We start from the raw sequence: 6,037 nt of genomic DNA, 5'->3' as shown, positions 1-6,037 counted from the left end.
CCACGTGGTTCCTGGTTTCACTGCAGCTCTGAAGAGAATGTTAGCAAAGAGGTAACCGGGACAGTGAAAACAGTACTCAAAGACAGGGAGAGCAAGCTCTCTCTTGGCACTTTGGATGTGGGACATACAGCGAGATGTTTGCTGCTTTTGCGTTTGGCTGTTGGGAGATTTACAGCACAAAGATATCTAGTTGATTTGAAGCAGTTCCGAGAAAGTCTAAACATAATCCCCACTTCTCCCTCCTGGCACTTTCCATGTGGGAGATATAGCAGGATGTATATTGGTTTTGAGGACAACTCAATGGACAGTGTAGGGAGAAAAGGTCCTGGCTCCTTGAATGCCGTTTCTGGAGACACTGCGATCAATGTGGGAGATATGTCAAGATGTGTGTTTGTTTTGAGGACGGCTCTCTGGAGAGTCTTAGCAAAGAGGTCACACAGATAATCAGAGCAATTCTCAGAGACACTGAGAACAAGCTCCGCAATTCCCTCCTGGCACTTTCCCTGTAGGAGATACCGCAAGACGTTTCTGTATATTGGGCACAGCGCTCTGCACGGTGTTAGCAGAGACTTTCCCGGGACAGTGAAACCCTATGGCAGAGACACTGAGAAGAAGCCCCAATGTTCCCTCCAGGCACTTTCAGTGTGGGTGCTTTCTCCACGTGGTTCCTGGTTTCACTGCGGCTCTGAAGAGAATGTTAGCAAAGAGGTAACCGGGACAGTGAAAACAGTACTCAAAGACAGGGAGAGCAAGCTCTCTCTTGGCACTTTGGATGTGGGACATACAGCGAGATGTTTGCTGCTTTTGCGTTTGGCTGTTGGGAGATTTACAGCACAAAGATATCTAGTTGATTTGAAGCAGTTCCGAGAAAGTCTAAACATAATCCCCACTTCTCCCTCCTGGCACTTTCCATGTGGGAGATATAGCAGGATGTATATTGGTTTTGAGGACAACTCAATGGACAGTGTAGGGAGAAAAGGTCCTGGCTCCTTGAATGCCGTTTCTGGAGACACTGCGATCAATGTGGGAGATATGTCAAGATGTGTGTTTGTTTTGAGGACGGCTCTCTGGAGAGTCTTAGCAAAGAGGTCACACAGATAATCAGAGCAATTCTCAGAGACACTGAGAACAAGCTCCGCAATTCCCTCCTGGCACTTTCCCTGTAGGAGATACCGCAAGACGTTTCTGTATATTGGGCACAGCGCTCTGCACGGTGTTAGCAGAGACTTTCCCGGGACAGTGAAACCCTATGTCAGAGACACTGAGAAGAAGCCCCAATGTTCCCTCCAGGCACTTTCAGTGTGGCTGCTTTCTCCACGTGGTTCCTGGTTTCACTGCAGCTCTGAAGAGAATGTTAGCAAAGAGGTAACCGGGACAGTGAAAACAGTACTCAAAGACAGGGAGAGCAAGCTCTCTCTTGGCACTTTGGATGTGGGACATACAGCGAGATCTTTGCTGCTTTTGCGTTTGGCTGTTGGGAGATTTACAGCACAAAGATATCTAGTTGATTTGAAGCAGTTCCGAGAAAGTCTAAACATAATCCCCACTTCTCCCTCCTGGCACTTTCCATGTGGGAGATATAGCAGGATGTATATTGGTTTTGAGGACAACTCAATGGACAGTGTAGGGAGAAAAGTTCCTGGCTCCTTGAATGCCGTTTCTGGAGACACTGCGATCAATGTGGGAGATATGTCAAGATGTGTGTTGGTTTTGAGGACGGCTCTCTGGAGAGTCTTAGCAAAGAGGTCACACAGATAATCAGAGCAATTCTCAGAGACACTGAGAACAAGCTCCGCAATTCCCTCCTGGCACTTTCCCTGTAGGAGATACCGCAAGACGTTTCTGTATATTGGGCACAGCGCTCTGCACGGTGTTAGCAGAGACTTCCCGGGACAGTGAAACCCTATGTCAGAGACACTGAGAAGAAGCCCCAATGTTCCCTCCAGGCACTTTCAGTGTGGGTGCTTTCTCCACGTGGTTCCTGGTTTCACTGCGGCTCTGAAGAGAATGTTAGCAAAGAGGTAACCGGGACAGTGAAAACAGTACTCAAAGACAGGGAGAGCAAGCTCTCTCTTGGCACTTTGGATGTGGGACATACAGCGAGATGTTTGCTGCTTTTGCGTTTGGCTGTTGGGAGATTTACAGCACAAAGATATCGAGTTGATTTGAAGCAGTTCCGAGAAAGTCTAAACATAATCCCCACTTCTCCCTCCTGGCACTTTCCATGTGGGAGATATAGCAGGATGTATATTGGTTTTGAGGACAACTCAATGGACAGTGTAGGGAGAAAAGGTCCTGGCTCCTTGAATGCCGTTTCTGGAGACACTGCGATCAATGTGGGAGATATGTCAAGATGTGTGTTTGTTTTGAGGACGGCTCTCTGGAGAGTCTTAGCAAAGAGGTCACACAGATAATCAGAGCAATTCTCAGAGACACTGAGAACAAGCTCCGCAATTCCCTCCTGGCACTTTCCCTGTAGGAGATACCGCAAGACGTTTCTGTATATTGGGCACAGCGCTCTGCACGGTGTTAGCAGAGACTTTCCCGGGACAGTGAAACCCTATGGCAGAGACACTGAGAAGAAGCCCCAATGTTCCCTCCAGGCACTTTCAGTGTGGGTGCTTTCTCCACGTGGTTCCTGGTTTCACTGCGGCTCTGAAGAGAATGTTAGCAAAGAGGTAACCGGGACAGTGAAAACAGTACTCAAAGACAGGGAGAGCAAGCTCTCTCTTGGCACTTTGGATGTGGGACATACAGCGAGATGTTTGCTGCTTTTGCGTTTGGCTGTTGGGAGATTTACAGCACAAAGATATCTAGTTGATTTGAAGCAGTTCCGAGAAAGTCTAAACATAATCCCCACTTCTCCCTCCTGGCACTTTCCATGTGGGAGATATAGCAGGATGTATATTGGTTTTGAGGACAACTCAATGGACAGTGTAGGGAGAAAAGGTCCTGGCTCCTTGAATGCCGTTTCTGGAGACACTGCGATCAATGTGGGAGATATGTCAAGATGTGTGTTTGTTTTGAGGACGGCTCTCTGGAGAGTCTTAGCAAAGAGGTCACACAGATAATCAGAGCAATTCTCAGAGACACTGAGAACAAGCTCCGCAATTCCCTCCTGGCACTTTCCCTGTAGGAGATACCGCAAGACGTTTCTGTATATTGGGCACAGCGCTCTGCACGGTGTTAGCAGAGACTTTCCCGGGACAGTGAAACCCTATGTCAGAGACACTGAGAAGAAGCCCCAATGTTCCCTCCAGGCACTTTCAGTGTGGCTGCTTTCTCCACGTGGTTCCTGGTTTCACTGCAGCTCTGAAGAGAATGTTAGCAAAGAGGTAACCGGGACAGTGAAAACAGTACTCAAAGACAGGGAGAGCAAGCTCTCTCTTGGCACTTTGGATGTGGGACATACAGCGAGATCTTTGCTGCTTTTGCGTTTGGCTGTTGGGAGATTTACAGCACAAAGATATCTAGTTGATTTGAAGCAGTTCCGAGAAAGTCTAAACATAATCCCCACTTCTCCCTCCTGGCACTTTCCATGTGGGAGATATAGCAGGATGTATATTGGTTTTGAGGACAACTCAATGGACAGTGTAGGGAGAAAAGTTCCTGGCTCCTTGAATGCCGTTTCTGGAGACACTGCGATCAATGTGGGAGATATGTCAAGATGTGTGTTGGTTTTGAGGACGGCTCTCTGGAGAGTCTTAGCAAAGAGGTCACACAGATAATCAGAGCAATTCTCAGAGACACTGAGAACAAGCTCCGCAATTCCCTCCTGGCACTTTCCCTGTAGGAGATACCGCAAGACGTTTCTGTATATTGGGCACAGCGCTCTGCACGGTGTTAGCAGAGACTTCCCGGGACAGTGAAACCCTATGTCAGAGACACTGAGAAGAAGCCCCAATGTTCCCTCCAGGCACTTTCAGTGTGGGTGCCTTCTCCACGTGGTTCCTGGTTTCACTGCAGCTCTGAAGAGAATGTTAGCAAAGAGGTAACCGGGACAGTGAAAACAGTACTCAAAGACAGGGAGAGCAAGCTCTCTCTTGGCACTTTGGATGTGGGACATACAGCGAGATGTTTGCTGCTTTTGCGTTTGGCTGTTGGGAGATTTACAGCACAAAGATATCTAGTTGATTTGAAGCAGTTCCGAGAAAGTCTAAACATAATCCCCACTTCTCCCTCCTGGCACTTTCCATGTGGGAGATATAGCAGGATGTATATTGGTTTTGAGGACAACTCAATGGACAGTGTAGGGAGAAAAGGTCCTGGCTCCTTGAATGCCGTTTCTGGAGACACTGCGATCAATGTGGGAGATATGTCAAGATGTGTGTTGGTTTTGAGGACGGCTCTCTGGAGAGTCTTAGCAAAGAGGTCACACAGATAATCAGAGCAATTCTCAGAGACACTGAGAACAAGCTCCGCAATTCCCTCCTGGCACTTTCCCTGTAGGAGATACCGCAAGACGTTTCTGTATATTGGGCACAGCGCTCTGCACGGTGTTAGCAGAGACTTCCCGGGACAGTGAAACCCTATGTCAGAGACACTGAGAAGAAGCCCCAATGTTCCCTCCAGGCACTTTCAGTGTGGGTGCCTTCTCCACGTGGTTCCTGGTTTCACTGCAGCTCTGAAGAGAATGTTAGCAAAGAGGTAACCGGGACAGTGAAAACAGTACTCAAAGACAGGGAGAGCAAGCTCTCTCTTGGCACTTTGGATGTGGGACATACAGCGAGATGTTTGCTGCTTTTGCGTTTGGCTGTTGGGAGATTTACAGCACAAAGATATCGAGTTGATTTGAAGCAGTTCCGAGAAAGTCTAAACATAATCCCCACTTCTCCCTCCTGGCACTTTCCATGTGGGAGATATAGCAGGATGTATATTGGTTTTGAGGACAACTCAATGGACAGTGTAGGGAGAAAAGGTCCTGGCTCCTTGAATGCCGTTTCTGGAGACACTGCGATCAATGTGGGAGATATGTCAAGATGTGTGTTGGTTTTGAGGACGGCTCTCTGGAGAGTCTTAGCAAAGAGGTCACACAGATAATCAGAGCAATTCTCAGAGACACTGAGAACAAGCTCCGCAATTCCCTCCTGGCACTTTCCCTGTAGGAGATACCGCAAGACGTTTCTGTATATTGGGCACAGCGCTCTGCACGGTGTTAGCAGAGACTTTCCCGGGACAGTGAAACCCTATGTCAGAGACACTGAGAAGAAGCCCCAATGTTCCCTCCAGGCACTTTCAGTGTGGGTGCCTTCTCCACGTGGTTCCTGGTTTCACTGCAGCTCTGAAGAGAATGTTAGCAAAGAGGTAACCGGGACAGTGAAAACAGTACTCAAAGACAGGGAGAGCAAGCTCTCTCTTGGCACTTTGGATGTGGGACATACAGCGAGATGTTTGCTGCTTTTGCGTTTGGCTGTTGGGAGATTTACAGCACAAAGATATCTAGTTGATTTGAAGCAGTTCCGAGAAAGTCTAAACATAATCCCCACTTCTCCCTCCTGGCACTTTCCATGTGGGAGATATAGCAGGATGTATATTGGTTTTGAGGACAACTCAATGGACAGTGTAGGGAGAAAAGGTCCTGGCTCCTTGAATGCCGTTTCTGGAGACACTGCGATCAATGTGGGAGATATGTCAAGATGTGTGTTGGTTTTGAGGACGGCTCTCTGGAGAGTCTTAGCAAAGAGGTCACACAGATAATCAGAGCAATTCTCAGAGACACTGAGAACAAGCTCCGCAATTCCCTCCTGGCACTTTCCCTGTAGGAGATACCGCAAGACGTTTCTGTATATTGGGCACAGCGCTCTGCACGGTGTTAGCAGAGACTTCCCGGGACAGTGAAACCCTATGTCAGAGACACTGAGAAGAAGCCCCAATGTTCCCTCCAGGCACTTTCAGTGTGGGTGCCTTCTCCACGTGGTTCCTGGTTTCACTGCAGCTCTGAAGAGAATGTTAGCAAAGAGGTAACCGGGACAGTGAAAACAGTACTCAAAGACAGGGAGAGCAAGCTCTCTCTTGGCACTTTGGATGTGGGACATAC

The sequence above is a fragment of the Larus michahellis genome, unplaced genomic scaffold (genome assembly GCF_964199755.1).
Source record: "Larus michahellis unplaced genomic scaffold, bLarMic1.1 SCAFFOLD_49, whole genome shotgun sequence".
NCBI classification, from domain to species: Eukaryota; Metazoa; Chordata; class Aves; order Charadriiformes; family Laridae; genus Larus; species Larus michahellis.
This window is presented reverse-complemented; position numbering follows the sequence as displayed.